This window comes from Schistocerca nitens, chromosome 5, assembly GCF_023898315.1.
Source record: "Schistocerca nitens isolate TAMUIC-IGC-003100 chromosome 5, iqSchNite1.1, whole genome shotgun sequence".
NCBI lineage: Eukaryota > Metazoa > Arthropoda > Insecta > Orthoptera > Acrididae > Schistocerca > Schistocerca nitens.
The window spans coordinates 404,556,493-404,582,502 of NC_064618.1; the positions used below are offsets into that span (position 1 = coordinate 404,556,493).

General features: G+C 42.8%; 1 protein-coding gene and 1 pseudogene across 1 annotated transcript in view; one reads left to right on the top strand and one right to left on the bottom strand.

Annotated features, from left to right (window-relative positions):
* LOC126259847 (uncharacterized) overlaps window positions 1-26,010 on the bottom strand; it is a 695,000-nt gene that overhangs the window by 520,632 nt on the left and 148,358 nt on the right. The gene's annotated exons all lie outside the window — the stretch shown is intronic.
* On the top strand, window positions 11,260-11,377 carry LOC126261471 (5S ribosomal RNA; annotated as a pseudogene).

Here is a 26,010-nt window from a genome sequence, read left to right on the forward strand (position 1 = left end):
CGAAGCTGAAATCGTTATAGGTACAGAGAGCTGGCTTAAGCCAGAGATAAATTCTGCCGAAATTTTTACAAAGGTACAGACGGTGTTTAGGAAGGATAGATTGCATGCAACCGGTGGTGGAGTGTTCGTCGCTGTTAGTAGTAGTTTATCCTGTAGTGAAGTAGAAGTGGATAGTTCCTGTGAATTGTTATGGGTGGAGGTTACACTCAACATCCGAGCTGGGTTAATAATTGGCTCCTTTTACCGACCTCCCGACTCAGCAGCGTTAGTGGCAGAACAACTGAGAGAAAACTTGGAATACATTTCACATAAATTTCCTCAGCACGTTATAGTCTTAGGTGGAGATTTCAATTTACCAGATATAGACTGGGACACTCAGATGTTTAGGACGGGTGGTAGGGACAGAGCATCGAGTGACATTATACTGAGTGCACTATCCGAAAATTACCTCGAGCAATTAAACAGAGAACCGACTCGTGGAGATAACATCTTGGACCTACTGATAACAAATAGACCCGAACTTTTCGACTCCGTAAGTGCAGAACAGGGAATCAGTGATCATAAGGCCGTTGTAGCATCCCTGAATATGGAAGTTAATAGGAATATAAAAAAAGGGAGGAAGGTTTATCTGTTTAGCAAGAGTAATAGAAGGCAGATTTCAGACTACGTAACAGATCAAAACGAAAATTTCTGTTCCGACACTGACAATGTTGAGTGTTTATGGAAAAAGTTCAAGGCAATCGTAAAATGCGTTTTAGACAGGTACGTGCCGAGTAAAACTGTGAGGGACGGGAAAAACTAACCGCGGTACAACAACAAAGTTAGGAAACTACTGCGAAAGCAAAGAGAGCTTCACTCCAAGTTTAAACGCAGCCAAAACCTCTCAGACAAACAGAAGCTAAGCGATGTCAAAGTTAGCATAAGGAGGGCTATGCGAGAAGCGTTCAGTGAATTCGAAAGTAAAATTCTATGTACAGACTTGACAGAAAATCCTAGGAAGTTCTGGTCTTACGTTAAATCAGTAAGTGGCTCGAAACAGCATATCCAGACACTCCGGGATGATGGCATTGAAACAGAGGACGACACGCGTAAAGCTGAAATACTAAACACCTTTTTCCAAAGCTGTTTCACAGAGGAAGACCGCACTGCAGTTCCTTCTCTAAATCCTCGCACAAACGAAAAAATGGCTGACATCGAAATAAGTGTCCAAGGAATAGAAAAGCAACTGAAATCACTCAACAGAGGAAAGTCCACTGGACCTGACGGGATACCAATTCGATTCTACACAAAGTACGCGAAAGAACTTGCCCCCCTTCTAACAGCCGTGTACCGCAAGTCTCTAGAGGAACGGAGGGTTCCAAATGATTGGAAAAGAGCACAGGTAGTCCCAGTCTTCAAGAAGGGTCGTCGAGCAGATGCGCAAAACTATAGACCTATATCTCTGACGTCGATCTGTTGTAGAATTTTAGAACATGTTTTTTGCTCGAGTATCATGTCGTTTTTGGAAACCCAGAATCTACTATGTAGGAATCAACATGGATTCCGGAAACAGCGATCGTGTGAGACCCAACTCGCGTTATTTGTTCATGAGACCCAGAAAATATTAGATACAGGCTCCCAGGTAGATGCTATTTTTCTTGACTTCCGGAAGGCGTTCGATACAGTTCCGCACTGTCGCCTGATAAACAAAGTAAGAGCCTACGGAATATCAGACCAGCTGTGTGGCTGGATTGAAGAGTTTTTAGCAAACAGAACACAGCATGTTGTTATCAATGGAGAGACATCTACAGACGTTAAAATAACCTCTGGCGTTCCACAGGGGAGTGTTATGGGACCATTGCTTTTCACAATATATATAAATGACCTAGTAGATAGTGTCGGGAGTTCCATGCGGCTTTTCGCGGATGATGCTGTAGTATACAGAGAAGTTGCAGCATTAGAAAATTGTAGCGAAATGCAGGAAGATCTGCAGCGGATAGGCACTTGGTGCAGGGAGTGGCAACTGTCCCTTAACATAGACAAATGTAATGTATTGCGAATACATAGAAAGAAGGATCCTTTATTGTATGATTATATGATATCGGAACAAACACTGGTAGCAGTTACTTCTGTAAAATATCTGGGAGTATGCGTGCGGAACGATTTGAAGTGGAATGATCATATAAAATTAATTGTTGGTAAGGCGGGTGCCAGGTTGAGATTCATTGGGAGAGTGCTTAGAAAATGTAGTCCATCAACAAAGGAGGTGGCTTAGAAAACAGTCGTTGGACCTATACTTGAGTATTGCTCATCAGTGTGGGATCCGTACCAGATCGGGTTGACGGAGGAGATAGAGAAGATCCAAAGAAGAGCGGCGCGTTTCGTCACAGGGTTATTTGGTAACCGTGATAGCGTTACGGAGATGTTTAGCAAACTCAAGTGGCAGACTCTGGAAGAGAGGCGCTCTGCATCGCGGTGTAGCTTGCTCGCCAGGTTTCGAGAGGGTGCGTTTCTGGATGAGGTATCGAGTATATTGCTTCCCCCTACTTATACCTCCCGAGGAGATAAAGAATGTAAAATCAGAGAGATTAGAGCGCGCACGGAGGCTTTCAGACAGTCGTTCTTCCCGCGAACCGTACGCGACTGGAACAGGAAAGGGAGGTAATGACAGTGGCACGTAAAGTGCCCTCCGCCACACACCGTTGGGTGGCTTGCGGAGTATGAATGTAGATGTAGATGTAGAAAGTAGTTCGCCATTATTCTTTTTTGTTCCTATCTTTTAATTCCTATCTCCTTGCTCGGAGCTGGTAAGGGAAAGTCCAAGAGGCGCTTCGCGCTGTGTTCTGATGTTTCGAAGGAAGCTCCGTTTGTCTGGCTGAGGTTCACGCTATTGTGCAGACATTACAGTGTTCAAGGAATCAGATGCGACCAAATCAGTTTATTTGCCATGATGAAGTTAGCTTTGAGTGGCGAGGTTGGTTTGTTTGTGTGTATCCCTTGTATTACTCTACGAGTAAGTATCAGATCAAGTGCTACCGAGAAATAATAGGCGCTCTTAGGTTGCTGTTACGAACTGTGTAGAAGCTGGGTATTGCGTCATCTAGTGACGTTTATCGGATGAGCATGACATGCTCGGTCGCTACAGTTGCACGTTCCGAGGCCTGTTCGGGCGGACTTTGTTTCGCTTAATTTAGAGGAGGCTCTAGGAAGTAGAAACAGTAGAGTAAGACAGGCATTGGAAAATGTCCAACAAAAAATTGAGGAAGTAGTGTACAAGTGCTGCACTGAGATGATGAAGATGGTCGTAACAAGACAGTCATAATCATAACTGTTGACAGAATGCAATAAAATTTCTATGACAGTTAGGGAAGGTAGAACACCTACACAAAATGGAACCAAGAAGACTGCTGATCATACTAAACCATTCTGGCAGGATAAGGAAAATGATTCGCGGAAGACTAATGTAAGGAAGAGGACCTCAACAGGCAGTAAGTGGCTCAATATGGAAAGTGGAAGAAGAAGCGCAACTTTCTGCCCTTTTCTGTGCATCAGCGAAACAGAAAGACAATAGCGTTTCAACTTACTGTAACTACATATTACGTGCATTATTATATAATCGCTGCGATGCAGTAGTCATGTTATTTACCTTTTCATATTGAAAAGTGCCTGTTAACTCAGCACTTCCATTTCCTCACAGAATATTTTGCTTTCTGTGAGTCACGGTGCTTATATTTACTGCACTCAACGAGAATTAGCTCTAATCAGTTTCGATTTATCAGCAGAAGCTACCTCTTTGCTTGATCAGTGTGACAGACCCTTAGCGAATCGGTTTGCTTTCGACCAGTAATACTCGTTTGTGGGTGTTGGGTCATCACGTCTTCTTTGCTTGAAAGTAGTTCGCCATTATTCTTTTTTGTTCCTATCTTTTAATTCCTATCTCCTTGCTCGGAGCTGGTAAGGGAAAGTCCAAGAGGCGCTTCGCGCTGTGTTCTGATGTTTCGAAGGAAGCTCCGTTTGTCTGGCTGAGGTTCACGCTGTTGAGCAGACATTACAGTGTTCAAGGAATCAGATGCGACCAAATCAGTTTATTTGCCGTGATGAAGTTAGCTTTGAGTGGCGAGGTTGGTTTGTTTGTGTGTATCCCTTGTATTACTCTACGAGTAAGTATCAGATCACGTGCTACCGAGAAATAATAGGCGCTCTTAGGTTGCTGTTACGAACTGTGTAGAAGCTGGGTATTGTGTCACATGTTGCTTTGTTTCACTCCATGATATTATAAATTCTAAGATGTTAGACTCTCCTGAAGGAATCAGAATCATGTATTTCCGATGATGTTCAGTTGGTCTGTAAAGTTAAATCTTGAAATTGTCGGCTGAAATATCCCTATGTGGCAGTGAAGTTTTTTTTTATGTCCATTAATAATATACTGCTTGTTAAATTCACCTCTCAAGACTACATTTTACCGAGAACCACATCATTCTAGTATTTAATCCACTTGAAAGGGCCACGCTGGCTGGCTGCCATTTTATTGTTTTAAGTACACTAACCACATGAGTCAAAGTCATTCTGAGCTGCTGAGCTCCTGAGCTGCGATTGAGAAATAACAACAATCAACAGAAATTCTCTGTACGCTGATAAAAAAGTTAAGTATTCCTGTGCTGTTGCAATGAACATAATGTGACGTCGGCTCACTTTACTAGTGCAATGTTATGTACGAAGGGAATTAGAATTTTTACATGACCTACTGATTAATCATTTTCTGCATTCTGAATTTATCCATACGCATACGAGGAGACTGCCTCGTTGCACAGCTGTACGCAACAAATGGAAGGCTAACACATGTTTAAAGTAACCTTTTGCATTCACGAACCAGTACCCTCATATACTGCTTGCAAATCCACACACATTATAAAACTGGATGTATGTATGCATTTATGTTCGACACCTTCTCCTAAACCACTGGACCAATATCTACCAAACTTGGTAAACATATCCCTTACTGTCAGGCAACGATGGCTGTTGGGATAAGAACCACCTAACTGTCATAGTTCAGGAGAAATGATGTCATAAAGAGTGAGATGCATGAAAAACTGTTGCAGTGTGCGTGACGTTTAAATTTATTATTTCTTTGCTACTAACTCTATTCACAACACATTTTGCAGACAGTGTACCTATAAAATTGTGTATGACACATTGATCAGGAGATACTGTGTCATAAACACTATGATGCATGAAAAACTACCGCATCATACATGAAAATTAAATTTATTATTTCTTTGCTGTTAACTCTATTCGCAACATATTTTGTAGGCAGTATCCACATATACCGCTGAATGTCCCTACACCCAAAGATTAAGAAATATGATTTCAGAAATACTGAGATGGATGAAAAAATGTCGCATCATGCATGAAGCTTTATTACATTTATTGTTTACTACCAAGACGTACATTCTACTCATCTTAAGGAAATTTTGAACTCTAGAAGTGCTTTTGACAGTTTTCAACTGTGAGGCGGAAAAGGCTGTAGGCGAAAACAGTAGCCGTCTATTGAGTTATGAAGAGGTGTTGCTATAGAAGCGTTTACAAAATAGCGTTGTAGACAGGCGAAGCAGCTGTACTCATACATTTGTATATTACGCTTATTTCTTTGTACGACTGTTTCATAATTGCAAAGGTGTTTTGACGAATTCATGAAAATTAAATTTTTTCCATATTACACACCAAACACAAATCATTTTTGTATTCATAATAAATAGAAAATTGGCAAAATGAACACTAGAGCACTGCTGGGTTTGGCAGCTAGTATTTAGATATGCAGGTCCACATTTCTTTTTGTTGCGGTGAATTTATAAAAGTGTGTGTTTTGTGACTATTTCCTATTTAATTTCCGAGTCAGATCGCCTATCTGACTTTCTGGGGCATTAGAATTACTTATCTTGCATATCATGAATAAAACAGATCTTGAATGTAACCACTTATATGTGTAGTCTATGGTTTTCAATAAACACACAGATACACACGCAAGCCTTCCAATCTTAAGCTTGAAAGGCATACTATTATCTGAAAACATTTGACAACACGTACTGCATAGTCAGAGGATTACAAGGGACTGTACTTGTCTCTGTTGGAAAGATGGACCAGAAACTGTTTACAAATCGCCCCCGTTACAGTGCAGAACTCACGTACACATACCGCACTTGACACGACTGTAACGTCTGGACAGTAAAGTGCACACCTGTGTACACTTCAAACGTGTTATATCGCTGCTAGTTACAGAAATAAGGCATTACTGTTCGCGTCCCTGAGTACAGTGGCTCATGAAGATGAAGGCAAGAAGCTGGATAGCGGCAGGTAAGCTTTGTGTTGTTGTTTTTTCCTTTAGAGTTTTATAATAATAGGGTGTTTGTCATGTCATACCGGAAAACACCTTTTATCCTGGTTTCTGGAATTGTGTATAACATTAGAGTGAAAATTCATTTATTCGCCTACAATCGGTAATCGGCGTAAGTAGGAAGGGGTTTCATTCCACATTTGACAGCTAGGACGCTGGCCTCAACAAGACTTCACATTTCACACTGTCTTCGCAAGAGTTTAATTTCACTCTGTCTCATTAAATCTGAAACCCTGTCTTCGATTTTTCAGCTTGACATAATATGCGCTAATAGTCGCGCTCTCTCCAAACAACCCTCTTAATCCATTCGAATCAAATGACGACCAGTGGTCGCACGAAGCTGTTACGGCATTTACATCGTCCGACGAATTCAGCTCGCAAATGCCCGCCTCACTATGCATGCACGTAGCTCACTTTCTAATTAACACAGTGCTCTTAAACGTATTTTAAAACGAAGTATAGATATGGTGTGTTACGCACCGCCTGACCTTAATAAACAACCGACAAGGAGAAGAAGCCGGCCATGGTGGCCGATCGGTTCTAGGCACTTCAGTCTGGGACCCCGCGACTGCTACGGTCGCAGGATCGAATCCTGCCTCGGGCATGTCCTTAGGTTAGTTAGGTTTAAGTAGTTCTAAGTTATAGGGGACTTATGACCTCAGCTGTTGAGTCCCATGGTGCTCTGAGCCAACCATTTGAACAAGGAGAAGAGATTAGCTCTTGGTAATGATGAGGAGGGTGTACAAATGCTATTTGACAAGTGTTTTCAATAGTGATAATGAAGCAAGAGATTTATCTTCCACTGATTCGGATTCTGAATAACGGCAAGCTGTGTTTCAAGATGAATCTAGTTCCAAAAGCAGTCATGCAAGTGATGATAGTGATGAGCGTGTAACGGTTCGTTCAAAACGTGTTAGTACACGATGCGGACTAACCAAGGTAAAGGGGACTGGAGTAATATAACAAATAACCTGTTATCTTTCGCTTGAATGTTTACAATGGTATTTGTGAAGATTGCTTGAATAAATATAAATCACAACCACCATCTGAACAACTTAGATTATATGGATCTATTGTTCGGACTGATTTTTGACGAGACCAATGCTTAAGCAGGAAAACTGATCAATAAAGAAGAAAAAAGCTAAGTGTGCCCTTGAATATCAGAGGGGAATGGGTGGCGCAGAGATTCAAGAGCAGGTGACAGCTCTGTCTGCATCCAATCGTCTAAAGCGCAATGAAGGTGCGTAGAAAAGGTTTTTAACTTTCTTAACGCAGGCTACGAATTTTCGATTAATTCATTGTGTATCACAAGATCAGTGGAAAGAAAAAAACCTGCTACAACGACTTCAAACGCTACGCAGCAACACCCATGGAGCGCACAACCGCCGGAGTAGTCTGTTCATGGGCGACCATCAGAGAGTACCAGTCCCATGAGACTTCAGGCAAAATATGGGCTCTTTTCCCAATGCCCATGCCTTCAACAGAAAAAAGTCACAAAAGATGTGTTGTGTGCTACTGAAGAAGAAAAAAAGTGAAAATGCATGGCAATGTAAAAAGTATTGTGTTGCTCTATATGTAGAAGACCGTTATCAGCTCTAGTATGGCCAAACATCATACTAGTTGGTACATACAGCAATTATACAGGCTGTCCCACTCGAAAGAGGCCCCACAAACATGTGTAGTAATTCCGTTGGAATTGAACGCAACAGTATAATTCGGCGCTTTGTTGTGGCTAGCGCTTAGTGTTCTGTGTTTAGTGATAATGTATCGGTAGTCTGTCGACTGGAAACATTGCGAAACATTACTACATTACTGGTTCCATTAAGACACGTCTGTGATGGTTTGTTGAACGCATTGGTGACCAGCATTTACCGCCTAAATGCTACGTGCAAAAGTTAGTGAAGAACATGGAGAGGACTAGAACGTTGTTGGATATTCATGGCTGGGGAAAGCCGCCATTATCAGTAGAAAAAATGACTGGCGTGAAACAACGATTGTGAGCCTCTCCTGCAAAGTGTGTTCGACGATTACATCAGGAATGTGGAATGTCACGGAGCACGTGCCACAGAGCTGCGAAGAAACCTGCGTGCATCCACATAGGTTCACAGTTGTTCAGGAACTGAATGTCAATGACAAAGACAAACGCATTATATTTCGCCGTTGGTTTCAGCAGTTTGTTGATCTGAGGTCCGCCCCTGGTAGCTGAGTGGTTAGCGTGACGGCATGTCATACCTAACTGCCCGGGTTCGATTCCCGGTTGGGTCGGAGGTTTTCTCCTGTTGTGTTGTCCTTATCATCATCATTTCGTCCCCATCGACACGCAAGTCGCCGACGTGGCGTCATCTAGAAAGATTTGCACCAGGCGAACGGTCTACCCGACGGCATTTTCATTTCCATTGCTCTGAGGCCAAGAATATTGCATACACATTGTTCAGTGATGAGGTTTGATTCCACCCCTCTGGCTACGTAAAATCTCAGAACGTACGTTTGTGGTATAATGAAAATCTACATGCACTGGTGGAGCAACCACTCCATTCACAAAAGATTGGCATGTTCTGTGCAATATCACAGCGTCGCATCATCGGATCAATTTTTTTCAAGTCTACTGTGACAAGTGCAGTGTACATCGAAATGTTTCTGTAATTTGTGGACCAGTTGTACGATGAATAACTTACTCCCGTCTGGTATCAACAGTATGGCGCCACAGGCCACACGTCTCGAGCAACCATGGCTGAAGTCGAATCATTTTCCCCGGCAGAGTGATTTCGAAAGGACTGTGGCGCCCAAGTTCACCTGATTTAACGTCACCGGACTTTTTCCTCTGGGGTGGTCCAAGAGGCAAGGTCTACAGGAATAAACCACACAACTTGGAAAATTTACGAGATAACATCATGCGTGACATCCGGGCAGTGACACCAGACATTCTGGCAGCAACATTCGAGGATCTGCAGCGTCGTGTTCAACTGTGTTAGAAGTCGAGGGCGGTCAGTTCGATTACCTTTTGTAATTCACCTTTATTTCCCCATGAAAAAGCGTTTGACATGTTCATTTCATTTCATTTCCCGATTTTATGTAAAGCCTGTAAGTGTAATTTAAGCAAATGTTTGTTTCGGGGGCTCTTTCGAGTGGAAAACCTTGCTCTAGATTGTATGTATTAAATCTGATTTCACGGCAACCAGTATGGTAATTAAATACGACCTCATAGGGTTAGTAAATCACAACAGTGTTTCTAACAGACTCTCGACAACGAACAGCTGATGTTTCCATCAAATGATGTTACATCCCTGATAACTTCATGAGAAAAACTCAACTTTCAAGAAGCAAAGTGTTTACCTAGAATGTCAGTACGATCGATGTATATTACCTGCGATTAAACTGCATATAAAGTAGTAATAGCACTCCGCGTATTTCCTCTTCTTTATTTTGTTTCTTGGATCTGCAAGTTCGTTGCACAGCTTGGCTTACATTTACTCAGGAAAAAATATATAATTAAAGCTTTATATTTGTACATTAGCTTTCTGTGGATCAATAACACAGTTTACAACGTTTTCTACCTAATTCATAAGAATATTACTGAAGAGATATAGGAAAAAAATCATTAACCATGTAAAAGTGGAATCATCTATAAGCCATCGATATTCAGACTGATTTATAAAGTCAAGAATTGCTCACACATGACTACAGTGGATGTGTTGGGTGGATGTAAAAGTTCGTAGTATTCTTAGGTTTCGAGGAACGAGATGTTCTTGTGACGAATAGCAGAGTGTTATTACCCAAAAATACACCATTTGACGTGGAAATATATGCAGCAAATTGAAAGCAGATTGAAAGAACGATGACTACTTTACCCTGTGGGTGTATAAATGTTTTTAAGGTAATTCGCTGTCAGTATCATTTGTGTTGCATGTATTTCAGGTTATCGTGCGACGCCACATTAATGACATTTTGCTTTCGTCTTTGCTGCTAGACCTCTAAGCTCTATCAAACGTCTCTCTACTGCTAACATAGAAAACACATGTTCAGTAGTAATAATACTGTAACCAGAAGATATACGACATTTCTGTGAATCACTGTCGTTTTCATTTATGCCATAGAAATAACTCTTTTCAGTAATTTGCATGGTTGTAAAAGTTTGCGACAATCAAAGACCAAAAAATCTGACTAATATCGTTATAGTTCTATGTTTTGGTATTCAGTAGGCAAAATCAAAGTGATACTCCTCAGGTGCCTACAAATCATTGTTGAAACTGTGTTTTTCAATTCCTTATGTGTTCAAAATTGGCAGTTCGTTATTACATATGCCTATCTGGAAAACTTTTACAATATGACTTTGTTTTGTAGATGACGTTGACTGTCATCCAGAAATACTGCACTGTTTGTAATCTTATAGTTTCTCGAAATGTTTTGTCCAGGTAGATGAAGGTGCATGTTAAGAAATGGTTTCTGAGGGGGATTGTATATCGAATAATTTTGACCCAGCAACGCAGTAATTTCTTGATCATGAGCCGCTGTGACAAGCGAAAGGCTTTGATACTTAAGATAAGCCTAAATCAGCGTTACACAAGTCTCCTATGGAGTAATACTGCATCATAAATCGCAGCTTTCCATCTCTACACCATGTATCAAGATGTAACACTGGATCGCAATGCATCGCTGAATCGATATATTCACAGACTCTTTGATGTAGTACAGGATAGAACATTCCAGTGTGAAAGGCAACTTTTTGGGTAAAGAAAAAAACGAGCTGCGGATTCCAGAACAAATGGCTGATATTTTTACGATATATACTTAAGATCCCGATCTCGAAGTACCCTGAAATTTTTCATGATATCCTTACATGTTTCCAGCATATAGAAGTTAAAAATGGTCCTATTTATACACTTAAAATTGGCAACGGCCTTGCCGCAGTGGATACACCGGTTCCCGTCAGATCACCGAAGTGAAGTGCTGTCGGTTGTGGCCGGCACTTGGATGGGTGACCATCTGGGCCGCCATGTACTGTTGCCATTTCTCGGGGTGCACTCAGCCTCGTGATGCCAACTGAGGAGCTACTCGACCGAATAGTAGCGGCTCCGGTCACAGAAAACTGTCATAACGACCAGGAGAGCGGTGTGCTGATCACACACCCCTCCTATCCACATCCTCAGCTGAGGATGACACGGCGGTCGGATGGTCCCGATGGGCCACTTGTGGTTCAGAAGACGGAGTGCTGCAGCTATACACTTAAAAATCGCACGTAAAATCCGGTGTGAGGCGAAAACGAATTTTGTAAAGTAATGTAGCACTGAGAAATATGCTGAAAGTGTCTCCGTTATCATCAGAAGGGTTCTGGGGACGCCATGTTGTAGTACTGAAGCATATTTAAATTGTTTATGTGCATAATGTACGGTTTGAGTTGCAAAATTTGTTTTATTTTATTTCAATTTCACGGAAGTAAACTATGAATCTTGTACAGATCGATAAAGTTCTTTTCGTATGAGTGACATGCCCAGCTGTAGCAGGGGAAAGAAGGCAACCAGCGGAAAACAGAGCACAAAAAAAGCGAATATCCCTCTATTTAAAAGACTGACTGAAAATTGGGGTACCAGATGTCTAATTCTACCTTCCTCAGAACCTTTAAAAATTTTCTCAAAAATTTTAGCACGTGAACATATTCTCATTTATTTATGCTGAGGGAGATGGAGACAGTGGCATTGAGAGAGAAATGGAAAAGTAATACATAGTAGGAGATAGTAGACTGTGGTTGCGCTATAGAAAGAAGAAAAGAGACAACGGCAGTGTAAGAGAAATAGAAAGACACAGTGGCAATGGAACATAGTTCACAATGACAAAACAGAGCTAGCATAAAAGTGAAGGAAACAGTGCTAGCTCGAGACAAGAGGAAAAAAGAGAAGGAAAAAATGTAAGTGGTTGAGTGCCAGTGATTATGAGAGACAGAGTCTATGACAATGACAACGAGGAAGAGAGAAGTGACAGTGAGAGAGACAGAAGCAATGAGAAGGAATGAATGAGACAGTAGCAGCGGAAGAGAGCAAGGAGGCAGTAGTAGAGGAGACAGTAGTAGTAGGACAGGACGAAGGTTTTGGGACAGGAGACAGTGACAGAGAGACACAAAGCGTTAATGACAGTGAGTTTCGCTCAATGAGTGAGTGAGAATGGGTAAGTGTGAGTGGGTGCTTATGAGCGACTTAGAACGATGCGTTACTGGGTGTGAGCGAGTTATAGTTACGGGAGCTTGTGCGACTGCAACGTGAGTTGCATGCTAAAAAGAGACCGAATATGTTTGCATGCCAAACGTTTTGGGAAAATTTTCGTAGGTGCTGAGAAACATGGAATGAAGCAGCTGGTACCCCACTTTCAGTCAGAGACTATTTTTTTTCCTATGGGAGCATTTTTCCGCAGGTGACACAGTGTTTGTAAACAGAGTTAATAACATAAAGCTTAATGACGTAGAGATCAAGCAAAAGCATTTGCCTAATTGCAAGATGGAGACGATGAAAGTGACAGGATTCCATAAGCACGTGCATGTTCCCTGCTCCAAGACGCACGCTATGATTTATCTGCCGACGGAACGACAAATTGTGTGTGTGTGTGTGTGTGTGTGTGTGTGTGTGTGTGTGTGTGTGTGTGTGTGTGTGTACGTTTGTAGGCCGACTGGTGGACTAATTTTGTTTGTCAGGCAGTCGGCTTGGTCTGACCACCCAACAGCAGATCCCACCAACCACTTCCGGGAAGAAACTGTACCATGTGTAGCTCTTTCGTGTCAACTGCCCGACTGAAGTTCGTCTTCTATCATAGCGTTTGAGAATTGCCGCTGTTCAAATAGAACTAACGTGAAAGACTGCAACCCGGATGAAACTTCGACGAAAGGTTTTCTGGAGGACTGCAAATGTTTGTGTGACACTTCGTGGAAGGAATATAGCAATATCAAGGAACCGAGCCGTGGTGGTTTCCGAGAGTAAGTGCGCGTGATCTTACTGGCGCCACTAGTGCACGCGTTCCGCTGATTCTGGCCCTTGTCGTATCATCTCTGCTGGATTATGTGTTCCCTCTGGGGCTGGGATTGTGTGATGGCGTGTCGGACACGGAGTTGGACGGGTGTATCTGGGTTCTCGGCGTCCTGCCAAATGCCCTGAATTAACACCATTCGGCTCTGGGGGCCCGCGTTTTCCTGCAGCGTTGACGGTTGCTACCAGCGAGCAAGGAACGGCTCTCGTCGTGTGGAGCCTGGTTACGACGTGCATCAGTTAATCGTCGTGTGTCAAATACATCGAGATGTGTATAACTTGTTAGCAGCCACGAGCAGCAGGGCAGTGTAATCCGGTGCCTACTTAGATCATGAAGATTTTAGCCTCCTAGACACTTGTTTGAAATTATCTATGAAGGCAGTACTTAAAGATGGTTAACTCTTAACTCACGATGTGTGGTCTTTCAGACCAAGCGAAAAATTTCGAATTCGCTCCCCAAGGCCAGTTGTGATGGAATGTTTCCATACCCCCCCCCCCCCCCCCCCATGTAGTTGTTATGGTCTTCAGTCCTGAGACTGGTTTGATGCAGCTCTCCATACTACTCTATCCTGCGCAAGCTTCTTCATCTCCCAGTACCTACTGCAACCTACATCTTTCTGAATCTGCTTGGTGTATTCATCTCTTAGCCTCCCTCTACGATCTTTACCCTCCACGCTGCCCTCCAATACTAAATTGGTGATCCCTTGATGCCTCAGAACATGTCCTACCAGCTGATCCCTTCTTCTAGTCAAGTTGTGCCACAAACTTCTCTTCTCCCCAATCCTATTCAATACCTCCTCATTAGTTATGTGATCTACCCATCTAATCTTCAGCATTCTTCTGTGGCACCACATTTCGAAAGCTTCTATTCTCTTCTTGTCTAAACTATTTATAGTCCATGTTTCACTTCTATACATGGCTAGACTCCACACAAATACTTTCAGGAACGACTTCCTGACACTTAAATCTATACTCGACGTTAACAAATTCCTCTTCTTCAGAAACGATTTCCTTGCCATTGCCAGTCTACATTTTATATCCTCTCTACTTCGACCATCATCAGTTATTTTGTTCCCCAAATAGCAAAACTCCTTTACTACTTTAAGTGTCTCATTTCCTAATCTAATTCCCTCAGCATCACGCGACTTAATTCGAATACATTCCATTATCCTCGTTTTGCTTTTGATGATGTTCATCTTTTATCTTCCTTTCAAGACACTATCCATTCCGTTCAACTGCTCTTCCAATTCCTTTGCTGTCTCTGACAGAATTACAATGTCATCGACGAACCTCAAAGTTTTTATTTCTTCTCCATAGATTTTAATACCTACTCCGAATTTTTCTTTTGTTTCCTTTACTGCTTGTTCAATATACAGTTTGAATAACATCTGGGAGAGGCTACAACCCTGTTTCACTCCCTTCCCAACCAGTGCTTCCCTTTCATGTCCCTCGACTCTTATAACTGCCATCTGGTTTCTGCATAAATTGTAAATAGCCATTCGCTCCCTGTGTTTTACCCATACCACCTTCAGAATTTGAAGGAGAGTATTACTCCTGATAACAACGTCCTCCTGAGTAGTCCCCGCCAGGAGATCCGAATGGGGGACTATTTTACCTCCGGAATATTTTACCCAAGAGGACGCCATCATCATTTAACCATACAGTAAAGCTGCATGCCCTCGAGAAAAATTACGGCTGTAGTTACCCTCTTTAAATTGCCAAGCCTACGATGTTTTGCTGTCGGCTGCGTTATCGCCTTATGTGTTTATTGTTGACACGTGTTACTGATAGGTGTTGGAGTGTCCTAGTCCGCGCCTCATGAACTACGAACCAGTTTCTTTCAGTACGGTACCCTAGGGCTCAAAATGTGTTCGCACGAATGTGTCAGTTTTAACTTTCCCGAATTTTATGAAATTGCTAGTCAGTCTATGGAGAAGGTGTCGGTGACGATATGGAAGAAGAAATAAACGAAAAAGATGACTATTTTGCGTTAACCTGTGATCACAATTCTGCTATCGAACAAGAGTATCATTCAGAGGAAGAACTTCAGGCAAGTTTTGATGGGGATCTGTCCGTATCGTGAATGAAAAACGTAAAGTGCCTGTTAAAATCTAATGTGTTCTGTGTCATAAGAAACATGTAGTTCCCAGCAATGAATGTCAATTTGACAGACTTTCTTTTTGTACCTATTGGGTATAATTTTTATGGGCAAATTTAACCTCTGGAATTTAAATTTATTTGGAAATTTATTTGTTACGGAGATTATACAATTTTTCAGAGTGTAAAATTCAGTACTCTAACAGTCAATTTATGTGTACTATTTAAAAGAATCACACAAAATTATGTGCTTTTGCGTGATAAATAGTAAAATGCTATTGTTTATTGCAATAAAATAAACTAGGAACATTTAAACAATTGTAAAAATAAATGTTGTATAGCACAAATTAAAAATTTCATATGATTTTTGCCTTAAATCTCGGTTTAAACATAGGGGTCCCAGAGACCCCACCTTGTGGTGTATGTTACAGGAAAGTCATCTCTCGAGTTAGGGTTAGTTCTGCCCGGTGTGAACTTGCCAGGAATCCAGTTTCTTTATGCCTTTTGGTGACCCGTTTGGGTCCGCGTGTCTCAGTCTGGAGAGTACAGCCTCACTTCCGCTTGCACTGCTTCATCATTACTAAAGTGAAGTCCTAGAAGGTGTTCTTCATGTACTGGAAACCGATGAAAATCGGATGGGGCCAAGTATGGAGGATGATCGATGACAGTGAACTCAAGACATCGGATTGATGCAGATGTAGCAGCGTTCGTGTGTCGCCTTGCATTGGCATTCTAAAAGAGAGGGTGGTACATGTGTGGACGAAGTTTTCTGCGGTTAGAAACTCGATTTCAGCACCCTGTTTCTCACGCATCGATTTACTTATGTTACACACTGCCATGTTAAACCCCGTAATTCGGAGCCCTCTAGTGGCAGAGGGTTACAACAAGCGAAGTGGGAAACTTGACCGAGTAACACGCATGGTATATAATACCTCGAACGATATCGAGAACAGCACGCCCTGGTATGTAGATGTGGAAAACATGAGATGGGTTCCTTTCTCAATCTCACATATAACTGGGACCTTCCTTAAACCAGAATACCACATTACTCTTGTGTGAATTGTGGTATATCGCACTTTCATCAGAAAATAACAATCTTGAGGGAAACACGATTTTTGGAAATTGTACCAACAAATCATGTCAGTCTACCAGATTATTCATTTGTAAATACCTTTCTAAATTCCTTCATTTTCCATTTTTTAATGTGATCATGCATTGTTGATTGCGAAACTTAGTGTTTAGCTGCTCTCTTCTAAGTGGATTTCATTGGAGACTGCTCAATTGATTGAGCGACGGTGGCAAAAGTGTCCTCTCGCATTTTTTTATTTTTTTTAACATGAACTATGCAGCCCATCTTTAAAGCTGCTCAAAACCAAAGCACATTTCTTCCTATCAAACATAGTTGTTTTTAAAGGTACGGCATTTCAAAGCGAACACTCAATGCACTCATCACCTCGGTCACTGCTTGACCTGCTTGTGAACGTTCGTGCACCAACACACATGCGATTAATCAATCGCTCCTCAGCAGCTATGACTTCATAACTGAAGCAATGCAACACTGAAATATAACAATAAACACTGACAGCAATCCATTTCATTAGCTTAAAAGCAGGGTAACAAACTGTAACGTTGCAGGCCTAGACAGGAGCGCACAGATCCTGTGTTCAGGGAGAGCATTACAGCCAATCGAGACAGCATTTAGCTTTGCTGACAGCTTCCTCAATTTCGAGCCAGTTCTCCAGGCAATGATCAGCCGTTTCGACAGCGCTTAAGTATGCAGCAGTGCTTATCTTCCTCATTAACAAACCAATGGTAGCCGAGCAGGTCACCGGCACAGCTGGGCTATTCGTCGTCGCCTGCCGTGTGTCGTCGGTCTCTGTCATGGGATTGCCGACCCTCTTCTGACGCGTCTACCAGCGCCGCAATCGAGCTTCGAACCGACGCGACGACTTCTTCCTGGTAGCCTGGCCATCAGGTCGCCTTCACTCTGCCACCATCCACGCGAGACCGCCAAAAGGAGAGCCTGCCGCCACGTCATGGTCCAAGGTTCGAACTGAAGTCCTCCCAGCTTCACGCTACTTGAGCTCGACGCTACCAGATGCAGCGTTTCAGCCATTGGTCCGTGGTTCGTCATCCTGTTGTGACCATAGAATATTTTAATTTTTATTCTTGCTTTTGTGACCATAATAAGAGTCCAGGCTCCATAGGCAAACAGCCAGCTGACATTAAGAAATAGTCCACCAGGACGTAGGGACAAGATAAGCGGCGGAGGCCGCCAAGTACGGCTTGTTGATGAAATGACTTAGTGTTTGACTTTCTGCCAGACGAAACAGCATGAATCAAACTTGCGCAATGGAAGACGCAAACACCAGGGCGAAAATACAGCAAAAGAGAGTGTCAGTCATGTGTGGAAAAGACTCGTGTGCAACCAATTAAGTTGTGTGCAGCTAGAAACGAAAGTGTCGTGTGGAACCGAAGGCATTCTTGCGCAAGCTGACGAATTAGAAACGAGAGTGTCGTGTGGAGCCATAGGCATTCTTGTGCAAAAGGGTCGTGTGGAACAAATTAACTCGTGTGCATCCAAGTACATGGGAAACGAAATAAAAGGCCAGGCAGCGGAATAGCTAGAAGTAGAGATTCAGATGCAGATTCAGAGGCAGTGCCGGCAGTTTGGAGATTCCGCAGTGAGACGCCAGCGGGGCCGAGTAGGCCCATAGCAGCCGATACAGCTGATAAAGACTTCAACTGTGAGAATACGGTGATAGACTCTGGTGGACACTCAGGACCTGCAGGTCAAGTAGGATTTTTTGAGTTTCATTGGAATATTGTTGAACAGAGGCTGTCAGTCTTTGTCTCAAATACTTAGAGAGATTTCAGTGCTAACCAAGAACAAGTGATTGTTTTGCACTTTTTTCTTATATGTACCGGCAATTAGCTTTGAAGTAGCAAGTCCGAATAAATAGACTGAATCTTACTAAGGGGTCTATGGTCCAACACCTCACCTAAGTATATGTGAGAATAAACTTGATAGAAACTAACCAATCTTTTCTGCCTATTGCAATTCTGTAACCGATTTTCAGGAAACTGATTTGCTTCAAACAAAGGAGATTCTCTCCCTTTCATCTTCGATATAAAGGTTGACAGCAATTTATAACTAACCCATTGTCGTTAATGTCCCGATTGCGCTACTCAGTTCGCACTTACTTCATTCTGGTATAGTAAGGCTGTGCCAGGACGCGACAATCGGCCTGCTTCACTCTGGCCACGGTCACGCCACCCCGACACTACAACAGCCAACTGGTTACCACCGTATTGCCAACTCGAGAAGAGCTGACAGTGGTGTGTCGGCAGTGGCACACCTGGTTGGAGGATTCAGCACCCACTGCCTCTTGTCTGCTAACTGCTCTAACTCTGCACTAAGTCTGTGTATGGTTAGTAATAAAGAACTGTGACACCAGAATGAGATTTTCACTCTGCAGCGGAGTGTGCGCTGATATGAAACTTCCTGGCAGATTAAAACTGTGTGCCCGACCGAGACTCGAACTCGGGACCTTTGCCTTTCGCGGGCAAGTGCTCTACCAACTGAGCTACCGAAGCAGGACTCACGCCCGGTACTCACAGCTTTACTTCTGCCAGTACCTCGTCTCCTACCTTCCAAACTTTACAGAAGCTCTCCTGCGAACCAAAGGCAAAGGTCCCGAGTTCGAGTCTCGGTCGGGCACACAGTTTTAAACTGTGACACCATTTGACTGCCTCCATCGTGCATGCGTCCACCCACATCCAACAGCAAACCACTCGCCTAATCCATTCTCTATGAAACCATTACACTATACCACAACAACTTTCTTATTCAGTTGTACAAAGTCAACAGCTTGTGCATGAATAAGTTTCTTTGCAGAATATGATTTCAGATCTTGTGCAGAAACAGTGTTTCAATCATCGGTTCAGTCTTTTCCAGTCTTGCTTTCTCTATATCAAACTGATACATCATCCTTCTTCCATCATCCCTTGATTATATCAACAGCATACCATCATCCCTTGATTATATCAACAGCATATCAACATTCTGTACGGAGGACCATTTTAAATGTGTTTATTCTGTTCGGTTCAATGACATTCACCTAACGTCAATGTATGTACTTGAACCAAGTGAGCTGAATCGCTGAATGTGTGGTAAATCACTGTAATATAACTGGATGTTTCTTTGACTCACAGGTGTCCTGCTGTTAGTCTGTCACACGATTGCTGCGCCCCTACAGGGTCAAGGATATGGACAAAGACAAGGTGAAGGTCAAAGTGGAGGACAAGGGCAGAGGGCGGGGAGTGGTGCGTATCCCTCCTCGGAACCACCAGCAGCTCACAGTCGGTCTTGGTCGACTCCCAAAGAGCAGCCAATAGCACCGGACCTGGCACTAGCCCGTGATATCACGACGCGCATCGTCAGCCTGCACACCAAGGAGGTCCTGTCTGTAGTCTTCAGGTTCTATGACATGCTCCGAAATTTCGCCCGGTAAGTGCAGTTTCACAGTTTCTCACTGTAGTCCGATCAGTTGGTCGTTCAGAAAATCGAATACATAATCGTGACCCGGTAAGGTACCTGTCGTTTAAACACTCTGTACGCTACCTCAGTCACCACCTTCCTCCACACCTGTACTATTTCATCATCTTCCCATTTGGTTCTCTGTACAAATTGTACACTATGGATTAGCCTCATCAACCTAGCTTTACATTTAACACTTGTAATGGAAGCACAGAGTTGGGACCAAAATACGAGGGGCGTTCAGAAAGTAAGCTCCGATCGGTCGCGAAATGGAAACGACTATGAAAATCCGATAAAGCTTTGCACAGATGTGTTGGGTAGTGTCTCTAGTATGACCCCAGTTAGCATCACGTCGCTCTTCTCATTTCTGAGCTCGCAGTGAGAGCGTAAAGATGTCTAGAAAATAGTGTCTGCCGCCAAGTACGAGGGCCTGGTGAGAAATTTCGCCTGAAGCTATGCAGCTAACATTACATAACTGTCGTGCTGTTTCCTCTTCAAGACAATTCTCAGCCGCATTCTGCAGGGGCAATGAAGATGCTCCTGCATCGTTTTCAAATGGAAATGTGAGATTACCCACAATACAGTCCGCAATTGTCTCCCCCTGAGTTTCATCTCTGGTCACATGAACCGCTGTCTTTGAATACAACATTTTGACACAGACAACGAGGTGTAGGCCAGCGTGGAGAATTGGCGGAAAGCACTGGCGGCCGCCTTCTGTGATGAGGCTATTGAAAAGTTGGTACAACGCTATGACAAAAGTCTAAGTCAGAACGGCGACTACGTAGAGAAGTAGCTGAAAGGTGTAGCTAATTGTTACAAGTAAAACATTTCTGATGTTCACTGTGGTTTCAATTTGGCAATCAATCGGAGCTTACTTTCTCAACAGGCCTCGTAGTTACTCGTGGAGTCGATTGATTGAGTATGCATGCAATACCAGGTCAGATTTCTTGATCAAATTACGCAATAATGGCCCTAAGTGTAAATACCATAACTAGTGCAATGTAAAGACTGCAGGTTAATGAAAAATCAACAGGATACAACTACAAAAATTGAAATGTTACAGCAAAATCTTATCAAAGAGCAGTTCCCAACCTTCAACTTTCATAATATAGTTTCTGATAAATAGATACTAAGCAGGATGTTATTAAGATAAGAGCCCTTAGAAACATCAAATACAATATCCGAAATTTTTATTTTTATAAAACCACAAAAAAATCTTCATTTATCTCCTTTATCGAACAAATCATAATCATAGAACCCAATGGAATTTCGATGCAGGCTAGAATCCAGTAAGTGAACACCTTTTCAAGCTTCACTCACAGAAATACATAAATCTTTAATGAAAACGCAATAATGCTTCCCTTCTGCTGCAACACACCTCAACTGTTACCACTATCCTCTCCAGTAGTTCATTAATTTCATTAACCTGTAACAGACATATGTTCAACACTGGAAACAACAACAGTTCGTCAGCTTCACAAATAAAATGCAAGCGTTTTTAACGAGGTCAGTAGAGTCGGCGTGCTACAAAAGCTATTGGAGAAACACTAGTCTATTACTCTGGCTCCTTCTAATGACCCCTTCAGTAATACTTCTAAAAGACCATTGACATGCTTCAAAGGACAGACCCCAGTTAAATTCAACACTTTGTCTGCGGACCACAAACAGCACTCGGTATTTCACAATAGATAAACCGTGACGAACAGTGATGTACAGTTGCAAGAGGCTTCTCCAGTAGTCTAAGCTGAGGCACGGTATAATCATTCCTCAATTCAAACCTCGGCTCCGTACGTGCTTACATCACCACAAATATAGAAACCACGTTTTATGATCGAGCATTGATGCTTCTGCAATAACGCTGCTTGAGCGGGGCAGCGAGCACACTACCCGTTCCAGGACAGTTCCTTCCGCCCACCAGCCACGTTTCGTCCGCCGCGCTTTCGGCCTACCCCACTCCAGTCAACAACAGCTGAACTGGTTCGTAAAGAAAGAGCTTCGGTCAATTTTAGCCACCTGTTGAGAAATGAAGAAAAACTATCCGGACCTTTTACTACAAATTATCGTAAAAGATATGTAAAAATTGTTACCATCAAATTGCACATTAGGATTCCTCTTAAGGATCATTCTACCTCCAGTCTCCTCTAAAATTGCAGTCTTGGAACAAAACTGAGGCCACCAGCTTGTGAAATCGAATATGTCTGCAGTCTGAATGCACTTTACAATGAACTTGTTGAGGTTATTTGAGCTATTAATAGTTCTCTGCATTATATCTCTCATTGTGTATAAACGATCAACTCTATTCAGTGACCTCTTAATGATACTGAAATTTTGATAGCATGGCCTGAAGAGGTGGCCTCTCACTGGAAAAAAGTGTTCAGTTTTTTCAAATCTTTCTGCATCTGTCAGTGCACAAAGATGTTTGGAGACGGCATGATTCTTATTTTGGCACCCGCATTTGTCGAAATAAGTATGCAGTTCTTCAGCTGCGGGGACTTCATTGTTGACATAATCTATGAGAAATGAACATACCTCATTTGGACCGTCTTTTTCATCCCCCTCCATGATACAGAGGAGTTTTGACAGTATTCTCTTTGATGTTATGGGTGGCAAAAACATTGACATTAATTTGAGGTGAATAGTATGTTTCCTGAGCAGGAATTACTGGCATAGTTAAATGTTGCATATAATGTAGGCAAACGGCACTTATTTTCATTTTCATTCTTCTGAAACTCCTGCTGAACTCTGTTATAAAATGTATTTCCGCTGATTTACTACCATCTCATGGGAAGCAATTCTTTTCGCTACATCGCACAGATTCGAGCTCTTTATTTTGATTTTCAGGACCTCAAAAGTACTGCAGCAATTAACTTGGCGCTGACCAAATTTCAAGAAAATTAATGTCATTCCCTAACCTCGTAAGCATGTTCGCATAGATATACAGTGTACTAGATTGGGTAAATTAAAGTTTGTTATAGTCTGCCTGCAGTCAGGCCCAACAGTTTTCCTGGTATAGGTGTCCCTTTTGCGTTGATGTACTCCAAGCCTTTCATTCGGTACTTCTCACATTCTGCGTCCAGAGCGATGTATCAGACTTTCGTCTTCCTCTTGGTTCATCCCGTTCAACACAATCGTCATTCGTCGCTGTCACATTGTATATGTCAGAAATGATAAAACGTATAGTTTTATAGATTCTGTACAACGAAAAATAATAAAATACGTTAGTGTACAATAATGATGCAGTTACACAGTCAAATCACCTCAGAACAATGCACAAGAAACAAGAGAGTAGCGCTCTGTTGATCGACAAACACGTAGCGCCTCTACCGGTATCTCACAAAAGTAGGGCGACCGTCCTAACTGATGCCCTTCCTTTACGAAACGCGAACGTCCCAATCACAATATCACAGTCAAGGAGCGGTTAAACTAATCTCCTACATTCAAGACGTGAACTCCCATGTTAATTCAAATTCGAAAAAAAATGTGTCTGATGCCCTTTCGTTATGAACCAGTTCAACTCTACGCACGGCCCGACCACCGCGCCAGAGTACCTCCGACGTTTCCCAGCCCGAAGACAGATAATTGCCCCCCGATGCGACTATCGATAAGTGCCGACATGTCACATTATTCCTCCCCCATCCCCCTTTCTCTGATTTAAGTCATCGTCCAGGGTCACGGTTTTATCTGGGAGAGGTGAGCTCTAATTTATTTGCCGGTTCCAAGGCCCCTTAAGACCGCCGTAAGAGGTGTAAGAAATCCAATAAGCTCCATGTGTCCCTTGAAACGCAGCACCAACTTTTTCGTGATTCTCTTCCATGCCTTATTCACTCTTTGATAGTTCTTAATCCACATATGGTCCCCAATTCAGTAAATGTTCGGCAGCCTGCCTTGATTACAACGTTTACGTCCCCTTCCGTACGCTCGCAGAATATTCCTTTCTGCCAACTGCCGCTTTGCAATCTCTTGACGAGAACCCATGTTCTACGGTAATAAATCCTCAGTGGATCACATAATGCAGAGTGCGGTAACCCAACATTAGATCGCCAGAACTGTAGTGAAGGCCATCGGGAGCCGTGGCAACGAACGCTCCCATTCACTCAGCTGCTACTGTTGTGTGTTATTAATGCAGATTTCAAATTACAACTAATTTTCTCAGCATACGAAGGGTTAGAATACTAGGATGTTATTGTAATGTTACGAATTCCCATACCAAGGCAAAATTGTTTGAACTTAGCAGATGTAGAGGTTGTAAAATTATCCGTCATCAAACATTGCAGATTGCCAAATGTTCCAAAAATGCCTTGCAAATGCTAAATAATTGTCCCAATGTAAGCATCTCGGGTTGGTAACAGCCAAACAAATCACGTAAATGCGTGTAACCACTAACTGATCTAGGCAGAGGAGACACAAAATCAATACACATTCGTTGGAAAGGTTTCTCCAATGCCTTGGACGTTGAGAATCCCATCTTAATGTTCCACGCTGGCGTACTAATGGCACAGACATCACAGGCCGCTACCGTCTATCGGATCTCCGAGACCACATACGAGATGCATTCAAGTTCTAAGGCCTCCGATTTTTTTTTCTAATTAACTACTCACCCGAAATCGATGAAACCGGCGTTACTTCTCGACGTAATCGCCCTGCAGACGTACACATTTTTCACAACGCTGACGCCATGATTCCATGGCAGCGGCGAAGGCTTCTTTAGGAGTCTGTTTTGACCACTGGAAAATCGCTGAGGCAATAGCAGCACGGCTGGTGAACGTGCGGCCACGGAGAGTGTCTTTCATTGTTGGAAAAAGCCAAAAGTCACTAGGAGCCAGGTCAGGTGAGTAGGGAGCATGAGGAATCACTTCAAAGTTATTATCACGAGAAACTGTTGCGTAACGTTAGCTCGATGTGCGGCTGCGTTGTCTTGGTGAAACAGCACATGCGCAGCCCTTCCCGGACGTTTTTGTTGCAGTGCAGGAAGGAATTTGTTCTTCAGAACATTTTCGTAGTATGCACCTGTTACCGTAGTGCCTTTTGGAACGCAATGGGTAAGGATTACGCGCTCGCTGTCCCAGAACATGGACACCATCATTTTTTCAGCACTGGCGGTTACCCGAAATTTTTTTGGTGGCGGTGAATCTGTGTGCTTCCATTGAGCTGACTGGCGCTTTGTTTCTGGATTGAAAAATGGCATCCACGTCTCATCCACTGTCACAACCGACGAAAAGAAAGTCCCATTCATGCTGTCGTGGCGCGTCAACATTGCTTCGCAACATGCCACACGGGCAGCCATGTGGTCGTCCGTCAGCATTTGTGGCACCCACCTGGATGACACTTTTCGCATTTTCAGGTCGTCATGCAGGATTGTGTGCACAGAACCCACAGAAATGCCAACTCTGGAGGCGATCTGTTCAACAGTCATTCGGCCATCCCCCAAAACAATTCACTTTCTCGATCATGTCGTCAGATCGGCTTATGCGAGCCCGAGGTTGTTTCGGTTTGTTGTCACACGATGTTCTGCCTTCATTAAACTGTCGCACCCACGAACGCACTTTCGACACATCCATAACTCCATCACCACATGTCTCCTTCAACTGTAAATGAATTTCAATTGGTTTCACACCACGCAAATTCAGAAAACGAATGATTGCACGCTGTTCAAGTAAGGAAAACGTCGCCATTTTAAGTATTTAAAACAGTTCTCATTCTCGCCGCTGGCGGTAAAATTCCATCTGCCGTACAGTGCTGCCATCTCTGGGGCGTATTGACAATGAACGCGGCCTCATTTTAAAACAATGCGCATGTTTCTATCTCTTTCCAGTCCGGAGAAAAAAAATCGGAGGCCTTAGAACTTGAATGCACCTCGTATAGGAGTTGTAAGTGTTGAGCATTTCTTCACGGATGAAAGTCGACTCGTCAGTCCACAGAATAATGTTTGCGAAGCCGGAAGTTAACATTCTTTGCTGCATAAACCATACGTCACAGTCGTTCCGAATTGGAAAATC